We start from the raw sequence: 18,651 nt of genomic DNA on the forward strand, positions 1-18,651 counted from the left end.
AATTCTGTAAAAATAAAAAATAAATTCTCGTTTCTGTCATATTAGCAGGTTATTTCTCACACACAGCATATGCATGCCACAAATTACACCCCAAAACACATTCTGCTATTCCTTCCGAGTATGGCGATACCACATGTGTGAGACTTTTACATAGCGTGGCAACATACAGAGGCCCAACATGCAGGGAGCACCATCAGGCGTTCTGGAGCACCCAGACCAGTTCTGACATTTCTCTCCTACATGTAAAAATCATCATTTATTTGGTAGAAAATTACATAGAACCCCAAAACATTATATATGCTTTTTTAGCAAAGACCCTAGAGAATACAATGGCGGCCATTACAACTTTTTATCTCACACAGTATTTTCGCAGCAATTTTTTGAACGCTTGTTTTTTAAGAAAAAAATGTTTTGTGCTTATAAAAAAACAAAACAGTAAAGTTAGCCCAATGTTTTTGCATAATATGAAAGATGAAGTTACGCCGAGTAAATAGATACCTAACATGTCACCCTTCAAAATTGCACACGCTCATGGAATGGCGCCGAACTTCGCTACTTACAGGGTATTGCGGAGTATTGGGGTATTGCGGAGTATTGGGGTATTGCGGAGTATTGGGGGTATTGCAGAGTATTGGGGGTATTGCAGAGTATTGGTGGTATTGCAGAGTATTGCGCAGGGATGGATGGCTGGATCTGTGACTGCATTTGTCACAGATCCAGCCACAGCAGCTGCTTCCGCTCCCCCCTCTCCTCTCACACTGTACCGATCGGTACAGAGAGGAGAGGGAGGAACCGGCATCATCACATGACGCCAGTTTGTTTACAAGTGAAAACTCTACGTCATTTGACGGAGCGATCACGTGGTAAACGGCCGCTATCAGCGGCAATTTACCGCGATCCGTGATGCGCCAGGTCTTCTAGACCCGGCGCTCACGGATGATTCCAAATACGGTGTGACAGAAAGTATTGAAACGACCGCCATTTTTTTCTCTAGGGTGTTAGAATAGAAAATATATATAATGTTTGGGGGTTCTAACTTCTAAGTAAAGGGAATGAGATGGAAACAGGCAGGGAAGCTCCATTAGCATTGCTGGTTGTCTTGTCATACCAACAGCCACCACAAGAGGGCGCCAGATTCCAGAAGGAACCATAGGACTGCAGAAGGCCGCAAAGCCGCAGCCTCAATTACCGGCCGGCGTGGCCCAACGCGATCGCGAGGGGGGGGTGTGCGAACGGAGACAGGGGACCCGAGCTGTGCCGTGCCAGGTCGCTAATTCCAGTCGCAATTGTGACCTGGCGCCCGGGGTTTGTCGAGCCCTGAGTTCATTACAAGATTGTTTATTGAAAATTTAAAAAAATTGGTGCATACATCACCATACAATAAAATAAGATAGTAACACAAGCTGGTTGTAATGTAGTAGTTCTCTTGATATTGAACAATGCGTTTCAGGACCTGTGAAGAGTCCTTTCTTCAGGAAAATTTTCTAAGTTCATTAGACAATACACAACTTGGCACAGCTTTCAACTTATTTCTCAGATGAGAGGATTAAAGATAAAAACCTTGGCGTAAAATGAAGGATGGATGGCCGCACTCCAAACCAAACAGGTTGTCTTTATTTAAACGAACAGCAAAAACATACCGGATCACAGCAACAGAAACAGGAGGATAACCGACGTTTCGCACTGACTTAGTGCTTATTCATGGCAACAGACATATATTCACATTCCAATATCCCATAGAAACCACAGGGATCCAAATGGGAGGACTTAATTCGTAGAGGGCAGGCATGTTTGATCAATGGCTCCACCCCAGCCTTGCCGAATGGGTCTTATGCCATGTAAGAATGGGGAAATATCTAGAGGTGAATTTAAAGGATCCCCCTGGGCAAAAATGGGTTTCCTGAACCAGGATCACGTCTTCCCCAGAGGCTTTAAATTCTTTTAAAGCTAATCAATGCTTTTTAATAGAATGTAAACCCTTAGCATCCTATAATATAATTTTTAAAGCCATGACCAGTTATTAGCATAGTGCACAGGTAAGCAATATAAATTAGAGAACACCCCAATGGTGTGGGGATTAGTAGTAGATGCAAAATAAACTGATGAAACATACACAGAGCAAACGGAATAGAAAAAATTATCTCATGAATTGAACAGTAGCATAACAATCAAAAGGCCGCATTGGCCTAGAAAACAAAAAAGGGATAAAAAACAATAGTTGTAAACCTGAGAGGCAACTGTGTGTCAGGAGCCCAGGGCCAGTGCCATGGGACATATGAGGAGACATGGCGGTTCTGCAAGATAATACATCTTTCCCCATCCAGGATAGATGTAAGCCAATGTCGCCACAAACTTCTGGACTAGAACAAGGAAACAGAACTGTGTATCTTGCAAAAAGCTAAAGAAAAGAACAATATAAAGTTCCATGGAGTGAACATCAGGGTTGCCTGAACTGCAGCTGGCGCCTGAAGGACGAACGGAGGGTTGTCAAATAGGATATCTGCTGGAACGGGGCTGTTGAGATGTAGAAGAGGACTTATTTGCCAATCCCTTGGCAGGGGCCCAGAGCCTAGAAGGAGCTGACAGGGCCTGTGGAGTAGATGGCGGTAAAAGTAGATCCTCGGCTGGAAGAGGTGGAAGACTTCTCCTTCATGGAGGTCACGCAAAACATGCTGCATTCCCTGCTTCCTAACACTTGGGCCATAAACTTCGCATTTTTGCTAAGGTGATAGGAGAGAGATTGTTGAAAATCAGTGTTTTATCTCCCTTGTACTCCATGTAGGAGCGCTTGCGAGTTGCCAGAGTGAGCGTCTCTTTGCTGTCCTAATAATGAGAGGCGTACCACAATATCTATTGGCTTGGCACCGGCCGGAGGCCTAGGGGCCATGGACATATGGGCTCTGTCCAGGCGCCGGTCTATATCCACAATATCCGGTGCAATAAAGTTAAACAGGCCTAGGAGATGGGCACAGAGATTATTTTTGTTCACAGTCTGACACCCCACGAATGCATAGGTTTTGGTGCCTCTCTCTGTTTTCCAGGTCCTCCTGGTGCAGTTGTAATTGTAACAATTTGTGTTTAAGGGAGAAATTCTCATCTTCCAGGTCATGCACATACTGAAACGTATAATCAAATTTAGGGGGTAATCCACAAAAGGGATACGCCGGCGTATCTACTGATACGCCGTCGTATCCCTGTTTCTATCTATGGAACTGATCCACAGAATCAGTTTACCATAGATAGGCAGAAGATCCGACATGTGTAATTGAATTACACTGTCGGATCTTAAGGATGCAATTCTAGGCCGGCCGCTAGGTGGCGACGCCATTGCCTAGAATATGCAAATGAACACTTACGGCGATCCACGAACGTTCCGACGGGCCCGTCGCGCTAAATCTACGTCGTTTACGTCGAGTTACGCCACGTAAAAATAGGGCTGAGTCCTATTTGACTAAGCCCTATTAAGTATGGCCGTCGTTCCCGCGTCGAAATTTTCAACTCTACGTCGTTTGCGTAAGACGTTCGTGAATGGCGCTGGACGCCATTTACGTTAACGTCTAAGCAAATGACGTCGGAGCGACGTCAGTTAGCGCAATGCACGTCGGGTAAGTTACCCGACGGAGCATGCGCAGTACGTCCGGCGCGGGAGCGCGCCTAATTTAAATGGGAATCGCCCATTTGTATTAGGAACGCCTTGCGCCGGACGGAGTTAAGTTACACCGCCGCAAATTTCCAGGTAAGTGCTTTGTGGATCGGCACCTAACTTGGGAGATTTGCGGCAGTGTAACTTAACTCTGAAAAGTTAAGTTGCGCTCGGCTGCTGTGGATCTGGCCCTTAGTTTCCAACATGTCCGTGCTTTCCCCAATCCAGCCTATCTCCCTGCAGTTCCTGAGATATTTTCCCAACCTCCTGTGATATGTTGCGGGTTTGCTGGAGTAGCTGGGCCTGGTGCTTTTCATCCAGCAGCTCAGGGGTTCATAACGTTTGGAAGGGGGGACCGTTCGTGAGAATGTCTTAGTCATAAGAGTGCTAATACTCTCGGCCCGGGTCGTCCTGAGAAATCGAGGGCCGGCGATGCAGGCCTAGTTAAGCGCTTCATAGTGTTGGCAGGCTGCGGCTCAGATTGGGACTGGAAGTACGACTTTTGATAGCCAATTTGATGTGATGGTGCGATGTGATGCGATTTGGTGGGGGCAATGCAATGTGCTTGGGCAATGCGATTTGGTGGGGAGGGCGATGCAATGTGCTTGGGCAATGCTATTTGGCGGGGGGCAATGCAATGTGCTTGGGCAATGCGATTTAGCGGGGGGCGATGCGATTTGGCGGGGGCAATGCGATGTGCTGGAGCAATGTGATTTGGTGGGGGGCATTGCAATGTGCTGGTACGATGTGATGCGATTTGGGGGGGGCAATGCAATGTGCTGTGGTGATGCGATTTGGTGGGGGGCGATGCAATGTGCTGGTGTGATGCGATGCAAATTGGCAGGGGGAGTTTGTGTGTTGGGACCAATGTGGTGTGCTGGGGACGATGCGCTGTGCTGCGATGTGCTTTGGCCGATGCAATGTGCTGGGATCGATGCGGTGTGCTGGGGCGATGCGGTGCGCGATGTTATGGTGGCCATGTGCTGTGCTGGGGGAAGGAGGAAGTCGGCACAGCACAGGGATGGTGGGAACCCCTCATAATGAGCATAGCTGAAGTACAAACCCAGAAATTGAGCACAGAACAGAGATGGTGGGAACCCTTCATGAGGGGTTCCCACCATCCCTGTGCTGACTTCCTGGGGCTGTACTTCTGCTGTGCTCATTATGAAGGGTTCCCACCATCCCTGTGCTGTGCTGACTTCCTGGGTTTGTACTCCTGCTGTGCTCATTATGAGGGGTTCCCACCATCCCTGTGCTGAATTCCTGGGGCTGTACTCCTACTGTGCTCATTATGAGGGGTTCCCACCATCCCTGTGCTGTGCTGACTTCCTGGGGCTGTACCCCTGCTGTGCTCATTATGAGGGCTTCCCACCATCCCTGTGCTGTGCTCATTATGAGGGGTTCCCACCATCCCTGTGCTGAGTTCCTGGGTTTGTACTTCTGCTGTGCTCATTATGAGGGGTTCCCACCATCCCTGTGCTGTGCTCATTATGAGGGGTTCCCACCATCCCTGTGCTGAGTTCCTGGGTTTGTACTGCTGCTGTGCTCATTATGAGGGGTTCCCACCATCCCTGTGCTGATTTCCTGGGTCTAGAATAGCTTGTGTATTACAGGGGTATTTATATTTAAAAAGTGAAATTGTGGCCGGAGCTTCACTTTAAGTATTCACAGCTTTTGCTCAATACTTTCTTGAAACACCTTTGGCACCAATTACAACCTCAAGTCTTTTTGAGTATGATGCTACAAGCCTTGTTATCTTGGCTGTGTTCTTAGGTTCGTTGTCCTGTAGGAAGTTGAACCTTCGCACCAGTCTGAGGTCTAGAGTGCTCTGGAGCAGGTTTTCATCAAGGATGTCTCTCTACATTGCTGCATTCATTGTTCCTTTGATCCTGACTAGTTTCCCAGTTCCTGCCACTGAAAAAAATCCCTACAGCATGATGCTGCCACCGCCATGCTTCACTGTAGAGTTGGTATTGGCCAGGTGATGAGCGGTGTCTGATTTCCTTCAGACATGACGCTTGCCATTCAGGCCAAAAAGTGCAATCTTTGTTTCATCAGACCAGAGAATTTTGTTTCTCATGGTCTGAGAGACCTTCAGATGCCTTTTGGGGAACTCCAGGCAGACTGTTGTGTGCCTTTTACTGAGAAGTGGTTTTGGTCTAGCCACTCTACCTTTACAGGCCTGATTTGGTGGAGAGCTGCAGAGATGGTTGTTCTTCTGGAAGGTTCTCCCCTCTCAAGAAAAAAAAGCTAGAGCTCTGTCAGAGTGACTATTTTGTTCTTGGTGACCTCCCTGACTAAGGCCCTTCTCCCCCCAATTGCTCAGTTTGGCGGGGCAGCCCACTCTAGGAAGAGTAAAAAATTAAATTGCAACATGAATCCAATTCACTGAGTGTTGAATTTACTCAAAATCTACTCTCTAGGAAGAGCCCTGGAGGTTCCAAATGTTTTCTATTTACGGATGATGGAGGCCACTGTGCTCATTGGGACCTTCAATGCTGCAGACAATTTTCTGTAGTATTCCCCAGATCTGTGACTCAATAAAATCCTCTCTTGGTGGTCTACAGACCATTCCTTGGACTTCATGGCTTGGTTTGTGCTCTGAAATGCACTGTTAATTGAGGGACCTTTTTTATATAGACAGGTGTGTGCCTTTCCAAATCATGTCCAATCAACTCTAAACAAGTTGTAGAAACAGCTTAAGGATGCACCCATGGCAAAGGCTGTGAATACTTATGTACATGTGATTTTTATTTAATTTTTTCTTGTATTTTATTTTTAATACATTTGCAAAGATTTCAAACAAACTTCTTTCTTGTTGTCATTATGGGGTATTTTTTGTAGAATTTTGAGGAAAAGAATGAATTGAATCCATTTTAGAATACGGCTGTAACATAACAAAATGTGGAAAAGTGAAGCAATGTGACTACTTTCCAGATGCACTATATATAAACATAATGGCCCGGATTCAGAAAGGATTTATGACGGCGTATCTCCAGATACGGCGTCGTAAGTCCAAATCTGCGCCGTCGCATCTATACGCCTATTCAGAAAGGCATTTGCGTTCGAATTTGTCCAAGATATGACTGATGTAATTCTTTTACGCCGTCGTATCTTGGGTGCATATTTACGCTGGCCGCTAGAGGGCGCTTCCGTAGATTTACGCATAGAATATGCAAATGAGCTAGATACTCTGATTCAGAAACGTACTTGCGCCCGGCGTATCAATATACGTCGTTTACGTAAGGCGTATGACCGGCGTATAGTTACCCCTGCTATATGAGGCGCAGCCTATGTTAAGTATGGACGTCGGAACAGCGTCGAATTTTACGTGGTTTACGTCGTTTGTGTAATTCGTACATGAATGGGGCTGGGCGTAGTTTTACGTTCACGTCGAAAGCATTGAGTATTTGCGACGTGATTCTGCACATGCGCACTGGGATACGTCCACGGACGGCGCATGCACCGTTTGTTCGGCCCCTTATTTGCATGGGGTCATGGTTCATTTTAATAAAACACGCCCACTGCCAGCCTACTTTGAATTACGCGGGCTTACACCGGCCCATATACGCTACGCCGCTGTAACTTAGGACGCAAGTTGTTTCTGAATATGGTACCTGCCTCTCTAAGTTACAGCGGCGTAGTGTATATGAGATACGCTACGCCCGCCCAAACTTACGCGATACTTTCTGAATCCGGGCCAATATGTATTCTCTTTTATTGTATCCATTTTTTACCAGCTGGACATTTTATATTTGATTGGAGCACAGAGATTTGCATGTTGATAATAATGTGAGAACATCCTCAAACTTTGGAACCTTAAACGGAAAGTGATAATGAGGGAGGAGTCAATAACCCAATGATGGTGGTCTTCAGGATCAGTCCAGTCTTCATCTTGGTTGTTCTCCCCCATCCTCGCTCTCTGACCTCTGGTGGGTCTCAGTCCCGCTGTTATTCATGACTAAATCATGGACTAAATAAGGAAGTGCAGGACTTCTTGTGTTGGGAAGATGGCAATGAGTGATAGAGGGGGTGGGGACACTCGTCCTATAATCCCCTCATCACTGTCACTCCTCTAAAAGACAGTTCTCGTTGTTTCCTCACTCTCTGACTAAGGTCCATGGAAAAGAAATTAACTGGTAGGAGATCAGAGGACCCATTTACTAGTTACCTTGAGGGGGGAATTGTAAGATCCTCAGAGACAAAGCTGCCTGATGTGAGCGGAGTCCTGGTTTAGGGGAACCAATCTGCTCATGTCTAGTAATAATCTTTTTATTTCTATTTTAGTAGATGGACGGGAGATGAGGAAAACCTCAGAGGATTGTCTCACTTTGTCTCCAGACTGTAAAGTAGAAGATGAGGACATCACACAGTATAGTCCAGGAGAAAACCTGACTACCTCAAATGTCCATCCGGCACCACACAGTGTAGATGGACCATCGTATTCCTCTTATCCTGAGGAACCTCAGACTGTGAGGGACGGTGCCGGACCATCGTATTCCTCTTATCCTGAGGAACCTCCGACTGTGAGGGACGGTGCCGTCCTTCCAACAGATAAGAGGTTTTTCTGTCCTGAGTGTGGGAAGGGTTTCAAATTTCAAAGCTATCTTAATCTGCATAAAAAAACTCACACAGGTGAAAAGCCACATTCTTGCCCTGAGTGCGGGAAATGCTTTTCACTCAAATCCAATCTTCATAAACATCAAAGTTCTCACTTAAGGGAAAAGCCGTATCCCTGTTCTGAGTGTAGGAAAACTTTTGTAAATAAATCACAACTTGTCATACATCAGAGATCTCACACGGGGGAGAAGCCATATTCTTGTCCTGAGTGCGGTAAATGTTTTTCAGACAGGTCTGTACTTAACAAACATCAGCGAGTGCACACAGGTGAGAAGCCATATTCCTGTTGTCTTTGTGAAAAAAAATTTAAACACAAATCCGATCTTGTCAAACATCAGAGATCTCACACTGGGGAGAAGCCGTATTCCTGTACTGAGTGTGGGAAATGTTTTTCACGGAAAACTAATCTTTGCACACAGGGGAAAAGCCATATTCCTGTCCTAAGTGCAAGAAATGCTTTTCATACAAGTCTGATTTTAACAAACATCAGAGATTGCACACAGGGGAGAAGCCGTATTTCTGTCCTGAATGTGGGAAATGTTTTGAACAAAAATCAGAGCTTGTCACACATCAGAAGTCGCTCACCGGTGAAAGCCATAATCCTGTCCCGAGTACCGGAAATGTTTTTCAGGGAATTTCAATCTTACAGACATCAGAGATTGCAAACGGGGGAGAAGCTACATTCCTAGTTCTGAATGCGGGAAATGTATTTCAGTGAAATCCTGTCTTCCTGTACATCAGGGATCCCACACAACCCTTGAGGTGTATTGGTGTCTTGGGTGCGGGAATTGTCTTCTATATGAATGTTGCTGGACATCACAGCTCTCATGTGGGGAAGAAGCACACCCTGATATACACCTCAGATATACTCCATGGCTGATCTTCATCATGTAAGATACACTTCATAAGGAGATCAGAGATCACCAAAGACATGGATGAAGTGTTGTACCATGTTGGCAGTAGCGTTATAGAGTTGTTGGCCATTGTTAGTAGTAAAGAAATAAAAATGGAGTCATTATCTTTTGCTGGCTGAGTACATTTTGTGGTGTAACCTCTTACAAACACTTAAAAGCCTTTTTTTTTTTTTGTTAATGAGTTAAACAAATGTGAGCAGCATTCACTGAGCCATCACAAATGCTGGTCATAATGTTTTTTGATACAGTGATTTCCTATGACCATGATCTCCATCTGTAGTCATAATGCTATATTAAAGTGATTGCAAAAGATTTTTCTTTTTTTAAATAACAGACATGTTATACTTACCTGCTCTTTTGCACAGAGCAGCCCTAATCTTCCTTTTCTGGGGCCCCCGGCGATGCCCCATGGCTCCTCCTCTTCGGGGGCACCCGTGCGGGCACGCTTTTGAGTCCTGCTGGTGCATCCATTGACAGACAGCAGGACTTGCCCCCCGACTCCCGTGTTACTGGGTTTGATTGACCACAGCAGGAGCCAATGGCTCCTGCTACTATCAATCTGTCCAATGAGGACCCGTGACAGTGGCTGGAGCTCCTCTGCTCATCCCCTCACTGGTACAATCGGGTTCAGGTAAGTAAAAGGGGGCCTCTTAACCACTTACCCCCCGGACCATATTGCTGCCCAAAGACCAGAGTACTTTTTGCGATTCGGGACTGCGTCGCTTTAACAGACAATTGCGCGGTCGTGCGACGTGGCTCCCAAACAAAATTGGCGTCCTTTTTTTCCCACAAATAGAGCTTTCTTTTGGTGGTATTTGATCACCTCTGCGTTTTTTATTTTTTGCGCTATAAACAAAAATAGAACGACAATTTTGAAAAAAATGAATATTTTTTACATTTTGCTGTAATAAATATCCCCCAAAAATATATAAAAAAACATTTTTTTTCCTCAGTTTAGGCCGATACGTATTCTTCTACATATTTTCTCGTAAAAAAAATCGCAATAAGCGTTTATTGATTGGTTTGCGCAAAAGTTATAGCGTTTACAAAATAGGGGGTATTTTTATGGCATTTTTATTAATATTTTTTTTACTAGTAATGGCGGCGATCAGCGATTTTTTTTTCGGTATTGCGACATTATGGCGGACACTTCGGACATTTTTGACATATTTTTGGGACCATTGGCATTTTATAGCGATCAGTGCTATAAAAATGCATTAGATTACTATAAAAATGCCACTGGCAGTGAAGGGGTTAACACTAGGGGGCGGGGAAGGGGTTAAGTATGCCTGGGTGTGTTCTTACTGTGGGGGGGGGTGTGGCCTCACTAGGGGAAACACTGATTTTCTGTTCATACATTGTATGAACAGAAAATCAGCATTTCCCCTGCTGACAGGAACGAGAGCTGTGTGTTTACACACACAGCTCCCGTTCCCCGCTCTGTACCGAGCGATCGCGTGTGCCCGGCGGCGATCGCGCCCGCCGGGCACACGCACGGGAGCGGGGGGCGCGCGTGCGCCCCTAGTGGCGGCTAAAAGGTAGGACGTCCATTTACGTGGTCTCGCCTAGGAGAGCCACCTTGTGGACGTATAATGACGGTGCGGCGACGGCAAGTGGTTAAAGCAGGATTATGGGCATAATTTTTATTTTTTTTGCAAGCTAAAATGAATCACATAAAATGGTCCCTAAAACATATTAATAGCTCCCCAATCGTTCCAGAAATCATTGCAAACACTTGCCTTATATCCTCCAGTTAATATTGTGGCCGTATCCATTATATGTGTGGGCATGTGAAGCCCAGTTCCCTTTTCTTCCTGGTTTTCAGGGAGAGGTGCATGCTGGGCGATTTTTAGGCACAGTAATGCCCAGAGACTCCTGGGAAAGGAGTGTCATCATTTCCCAGGAGGCAATGGGGTCTTAGGACAGGAGGTTGAACCACCTATGACCAGGAACTAGGCAGATTACGAAATCTGCCTAGTAACAACCAGATAGACGTGAGTAAAACATATATATATATTTTTTTACATTAAAGGCACGCTGTTAATAGAAAGTTTATTTTTAGGGTGGAACTCCACTTTAACCACCTGCCATCCAGCCGCCGACTATTTACGGCCACAAGGTGGCTCTAATCTGCTGGGAGGCCATCAATATACGGCCTCTGGCCGCGTGCCGCTGGAGGGCGTGCACGCCTGCTGCGTCACACAGGTGCTGATGCGCGTGCCAGGTGGCCGCGATGTCCGCCAGGCACCCGCGATCGGCAGTCAAAGAGCCAGGGACGTGGATCTCTGTGTGTAACAGAGCTCCACGTCCTGTTAGGGAGAGGAGACCAATGGTGTGTCCCTTGTACATAGGGACAACCATCGGTCACCTCCCCCAGTCAGTCCCCTCCCCCCACAGTAAGAATCACCTAGCAGGGAACACATTTAACCCTTTCCTTGCCCCCTAGTGTTAACCCCTTCCCTGCCAGTCACATTTATACAGTAATCAGTGCATTAAATGTATAAATGTGAATGGCCCCAAAAATGTGTCCGATGTAATATCGCAGTCGTGACAAAAATCGCAGATCGCCACCATTACTAGTAAAAATAAAAAAAGGAATAATTATATCCCCTATTTTGTAGGCGTTATAACGTTTGCGCAAACCAATCACTACGCTTATTTTGCGTTTTTTTTTTTACAAAAAATATGTAGAAGAATACGTATTGGACTAAACTGAAAAAATATATATATATATTTTTTAAATGGAATATTTTTAATAGCAAAAAGTAAAAAATATTGTATTTTTTTCAAAATTGTCGCTCTATTTCTGTTTATAGCGCAAAAAATAAAAACTGCACAGGTGATCAAATACCACCAAAAGAAAGCTCTATCTGTGGGAAAAAAAGGACTTCAATTTTGTTTGGAAGCCACGTTGCATGACCGCGCAATTGTCATTCAAAGTGTGACAGTGCCGAAAGCTGAAATTTCGCCTGGGCAGGAAGGGGGTATATGTGCCCAGTAAGCAAGTGGTTAAGGTGAAAAACCCTAAGGATTTACAACTTCTTTAACCACTTCCATACCGGGCCTATTTTGGCACTTCTCTCCTACATGCATAAATCATAATTTTTTTGTTAGAAAATTACTCAGAACCCCCAAACACTATGTATGTTTTTTTAGCAGACACCCTAGGGAATAAAATGCCGGCCATTGCAACTTTTTATCTCGCACAGTATTTGCGCAATAATTTTTCAAACGCCTTTTTTTGTGGAAAAAAACGGTTTTGTGAATTAAAAAATAACAAAACAGTAAAGTTAGCCCAATTTTTTTGTATAATGTGAAAGATGAAGTTACGCCGAGTAAATAGATACCTAACATGTCACGCTTTAAAATTGCGCACACTCATGGAATGGCGCCAAACATCAGTACTTAAAAATCTCCATAGGCATCGCATATTTTTTTTTTTTTACAAGTTACAAATTTAGAGTTACAGAGTAGGTCTAGTGCTAGAATTGTTGCTGGCACTCTAACGCACGCGGCGATACCTCACATGTGTGGTTTGAACGGCGTTTACATATGTGGGCTGGACTTACGTTTGTGTTCGCTTCTGAGCGCGAGCTACCGGGGATAGGGGCTTTTAAAAAAAAATTTTTTTATTATTTTTATTTTTATTTTACTCAACTTCTTTTATTTTTACACTTTTTTTGACATTTTTTTTTTTTTGATCACTTTTATTCCTATTACAAGGAATGTAAACATCCCTTGTAATAGGAATCACTGTGACAGGTACTCCTTATGGAGAGATGCGGGGTCAATAAGACCCCACATCTCTCCTCCAGGCTGGAAAGCATGAGATCGTGAAAAAAAAATTCACCGATCTAATGTTTTCAGCTGCGATTGCGGCTGTGTTTACATTCCAGGACCCGGGCGTGACGTCATAACATCGCGCCAGGGCCTCCGACGATCATAGAGATGACTGGTGACCATCTGGTCACCAGTCTACTCTATGGTTTCCATCGGACGCCGGCGGATCGTTTTCTCCGGGTCTCCGATGGCACGGGAGAGCCTGGAGAAGCACCGGATGGCGACGGGAGCATCCCCTCCCGCCGCCTATAAGAACGATCAAGCGCCGCTATGATCGTTCTTATGGTGCAGGGATTCGCCGGCTGAAGAGATGGATATCTGAATGATGCCTGTAGCTGCAGGCATCATTCAGATATCCCCACTGAAAGTCCAGGACGTCATATGACGTCCTTGGACTGAAAGTGGTTAACCACTTCAGCCCTGGAAGGATTTACGCCCTTCCTGACCAGGCCTTTTTTTGCGATACGGTACTGCATCGCTTTAACTGACAATTGTGCAACACTGTACCCGAACAAAATTTACGTCTTTTTTTCCCCCCACAAATAGAGCTTTTGGTGGTATTTAATCATCTCTGCGGTTTTAATTTTTTGCGCTATAAATGAAAAAATAGCACCACTTTTTGCTATAATAAATATCCCCAAAAAATATATACATTTTTAGGCCAATACGTATTCTTCTACATATTTCAGGAAAAAAAAAAAATCAATAAGCGTATAGTGATTGGTTTGCGCAAAAGTTATTGCGTCTACAAAATAAATGTATGGCACTTTTGTTAACTTTTTTTTATTAGTAATAGCGGCCATCTGCGATTTTTATCAGGATTGCGGTGAACAGATCGGACACTTTTGACACTATTTTTGGAGCGATCAAGGGGTTAACTGTGTTCCCTCAGCGTGTTCTAACTATAGGGGGGATGGGCTCACTAGAACATGACAGAGATCCCTGTCATGTTGCTAGGCAGAAGAGGGAAATGCCTTGTTTACATATAGCTGGATTCAGGTAGACCTGCCTAACGTTAGGCAGGCGTAGCGTATCTCCTATACGCTACGCTGCCGTAAGTTAGAGAGGCAAGTGCTGTATTCACAAAGCACTTGCGTCCTAAGTTACGGCGGCGTAGCGTAAATGTGCCGGTCTAAGCGCACCTAATTCAAATTGTGAGGAGGTGGGCGTGTTTTATGCTAATGAATCGTGACCCGACGTGATTGACGTTTTTTATGACCGGCGCATGCGCCGTCCGTGGACATATCCCAGTGCGCATGCTACAAATTACGCCGCAAAGACTTATTGGTTTCGACGTGAACGTAAATTACGCCCAGCCCCATTCACGGACGACTTGCGCAAATGATGTAAAAAATAAAAAATTTGACGCGGGTCCGACGTCCCCAATGCTCTCTTGCTTCCTGGATCCCATCGTGTGAGCACCACCCTGCCGCTATGAGAGGAGATTGTGGCCTATCACGTGACACACAGCTCCAGGCCCAGTGAGTCCAGCCTTTGCCCGCTTGCAGGAGGATGCCCTGCAGCAGCACTGAACACTGCAGAACCCGCCGGTTCGCTGAGTTGGCAGACTAATCGTCATCTCTGCCCATCTGCAGTAAGGAGAATCATCTGATTGTCCCTCTGGGAGGCTGCCGAGGTCTATCAGGATTGGTTAGTGGGCTTATGCCCGCAGATCTCACTGCCAAGTTAAGTTCCACACTCTGAACACAGTGCACAGGCAACACTCACTTTGATTACAAATAGTATTGCTATAAACCAGGATCAGCTATTCTGTCTTGCTTATGGTCACTTTGCTACAGTCAGAAATCTTTGTTCTATGAGCTTCAACTTTGCTGGGGAAGACAGTGCAAGGCCTTGCTTTTAGGACATTCTAGTTTATTGCTTTTAACCACTTAACCCCCGGACCATATTGCTGCCCAAAGACCAGAGCACTTTTTGCGATTCGGGACTGCGTCACTTTAACTGACAATTGCGCGGTCGTGCGACGTGGCTCCCAAACAAAATTGGCGTCCTTTTTTCCCCACAAATAGAGCTTTCTTTTGGTGGTATTTGATCACCTCTGCGGTTTTTATTTTTTGCGCTATAAACAAATAGCGACAATTTAAAAAAAAAATTATATTTTTTACTTTTTGCTGTAATAAATATCCCCCAAAAATATATAAAAAAAACATTTTTTTCCCTCAGTTTAGGACAATACGTATTCTTCTACATATTTTTCGTAAAAAAAAATCCCAATAAGCGTTTATTGATTGGTTTGCGCAAAAGTTATAGCGTTTACAAAATAGGGGGTATCTTTATGTCATTTTTATTAATATATATTTTTTACTAGTAATGGCGGCGATCAGCGATTTTTTTTTTGTTACTGCGACATTATGGCGGACACTTTTGACACATTTTTGGGACCATTGGCATTTTTATAGCGATCAGTGCTATATAAATGCATTGGATTACTATAAAAATGCCACTGGCAGTGAAGGGGTTAACACTAGGGGGCGGGGAAGGGGTTAAGTATGTTCCCTGAGTGTGTTCTTACTGTGGGGGGGGGGGGCACCCGCACGGGAGTCACGGACGAGCGGACGGGCGCGCACGCGCCCCTAGTGGCCACTAAAAGAGCTAATGTATAGTTACGGGCTCTCGCCCAGGAGAGACGACCTGCCGCTGTAGAATGACGGCGGCTGGTCGGCAACTAGTTAAAGGGGACACTTTACTGGTAACTATAGTACATTATCTCTCAGTGATAACCCGCAACCACCGCCGGATGGAATCTCAGGCTCTCCGATCATCCGTAAGAGCCCAGAAAGGTGCCAATGTCAGGGGGAGGGTGGGGTATCCCCTCGCACTTTCTCTAAAAGCCATCCACCGGCTGCTAGGATGGCTTTTACACAAGAGCCTGTAGCTGCAGGCATCATCCAGATATCGTCCCTTTAAGTCCACAATGTCATATGACATGCGGTCAGGAAGTGGTTAACCCCTTTACGCTGACCGTACTAAAATATGCGGCCATGGGTTGTACCGGGGCAATACATGCAGCTGCAGGCATCACCCTGGTACAGTTTTTGGGAGCTAGCTGTTGGCTTTCTTTGGATAACAACCGATGCGACTAAAAAGTCACCTGGCTGTTATCCCAAGCAGTGGAAGGGGATGGCTCTCCCGTCCCACCGGTAGGCCCGAGGGAAAAGTCAACACGTTCACGACTGGCCGGAGACCAGATCAAAGCCAAATCTAGTAACCCGGAAGCGCTGTCATGACATCACTTCCGGTTTACAAAAGACCTAGAGGCGCCAAATTGAAAATGACTGTATTCAAAACAGCCAAACTTGGCGTTTTGAATACTTTTAAGTGCAAAGGAGGAATTTGGGGTCTTTTACACCCCAGATCTCTCCATGAAGAGTACCTGTCACTGCCTATTACTGTCACAAAGGATGTTTACATTCCTTTAGACGGCAATGAAAGTGATCAGAAAATTTTATTTCAAAGGGATAGTGTAAAAATAAAATAAATAAGAAAATATATCAAATTTAAAGTGTCCCATCCCTCTGTGCTCGTGCGCAGAGGCGAATGCATACGTAAGTCGCGACCACAAATGTAAACAGTGTTCAAACCATTGTGCAAATATCAAATTGAGATTATTTATGGTCCTTAGCACTATCAACTATATTATATTGTATTATATTTGTATATAATTTTGTATGTAAACACCATTCAATTGTACCGAATAAATCAACTTAATCTTTATACTATTTGATATTGGGTTTTCCCTTAAGACTGTGTGCTCCATATAAAGTCCCACCTGTCTATGTGTAAATTCCCTTCTCTGTAATTTGAAACTGGTACCCTGTAGACATTTTTAAAGCGTTGCCTATGGAGAGCTTTACCTACTGTAGTTAATCGGCATTCCACGAGTGTGCGCAATTTTAAAGCGTGACATGTTGGGTATCTATTTTCTTGGCTTAACATCATCTTTCACATTATACAAAAAAGTTGGGCTAAGTTTACAGTTTTTTTTTTTAATTCATGAAAAAAAATTTTTTCCAAAAAAATTGTGTTTGAAAAACCACTGCGCAAATACAGTGTGACATAATATATTGCAACGACCGCCGTTCTATTCTTTAGGGTCTAATAAAAAAATGATATAATGTTTGGGGTTCTAAGTCATTTTCTAACAAAAACAAACAGATTTTAACTTGTAAGCACTTGTATGTCAAAAAAAGGCTTAGGCATGAAAAAGTTACAAATATTGACCCTACTCATTAGGTCTAATGGTGGGTTGATCCACTGCCTGGTTTGAAGCTGCAACTGGGTTATCAAAGGACACATATTATTGGTACTATATAAACATAAAGGTAATTGAACCTTGACACCCAAGTGCCTAAAGAGGGTTACAACCTGCAATCTGGACTCCAGGTGAATCATAGACATAGCCGGCCTGGTCTAAGAAGAATACGCTAGATTTGTCCCAGTTCACCCATCAGAGTAATCACCAAATGTGGTAATTTCTTCTAGTAAAGATTATAAGGAGTCATGGGATCAGCTAAATAAACCCATAACATAAAGGTCAGTGTAAAAAGACAGGAAAGCATCCAGAACCTCGGGGCAGTGGAAATCCACCCAGTGGATAGTTGAATACGGAAAATAGAAGTGGGGACAGATTCAGGCCTAGCTAAGCCCCCCTGATGATGTTAACATAACGAAACGTACGTCGGAGGCAGCTTGGTCACGTGACTTACCCCCCGTGCTCTGGAGTGTCGGCGAGGATCGATTGGATGGTGTGTCAGCGGCAGCTTTCATTTCCCCACCGAATCCCACTATTGAAACCGCTTGTAGCGGTGACAGGTCCGCAGCCTCAGTGCCGGGTGGGCACCCCCTAATGTAAGGAGCCATTTGGCTGTTTTTATGTTTGTTTTATATTTTTAAATTAAACGGTATCACGCTATTGGGCTTCCTGGCTTTTCTTCTTTTGCATACAATCCCGTTTGGAGTTCCTGAATCTGCAAAGCGGTCTGTCCATATCTACATGTGTGCAGGCACAATCCTGCATAAGCTTAGTTGACCATCTTTTTCATTAAAGGGGTCAACGAGCTCTGGTAAGAGCAATTCATTTTTCAAAGCACCTTGGGTGGAATTGAAAATTATTCAGAAGCGGTGGTGGCATTTTTTCTTTTCACAGGATCACTGTTAATTAAAGCGGTGGTTCCCCTAAAAATAAAATGTTGACATCGCATTTAGCAAATAAATTACAGTTAGAATCGGCTTGTTTTATTTAAAAAATACCTCCGTAAGTATCGTTTCCATTATTCGGTCCCACCGCCACTTCCGGGTACGATGCAGGCGGTGGGCGTTCCTAATTGATTGACAGGCATCCGAACAACGCATCCATCGCGTCACGAGATGCCGAAAAAAGCCGAACGTCGGTGCGCATGCGCCGTATAGAGCCGCACCGACGTTCGGCTTTTTTCGGCATCTCGTGACGCGATGGATGCGTCGTTCGGATGCCTGTCAATCAATTAGGAACGCCCACCGCCTGCATCGTCCCCGGAAGTGGCGGTGGGACCGAATAATAGAAACGATACGTACGGAGGTATTTTTTAAATAAAACAAGCCGATTCTAACTGTAATTTATTTGCTAAATGCGAT

The sequence above is a fragment of the Rana temporaria genome, chromosome 4 (assembly GCF_905171775.1).
Source record: "Rana temporaria chromosome 4, aRanTem1.1, whole genome shotgun sequence".
Taxonomy (NCBI): Eukaryota; Metazoa; Chordata; class Amphibia; order Anura; family Ranidae; genus Rana; species Rana temporaria.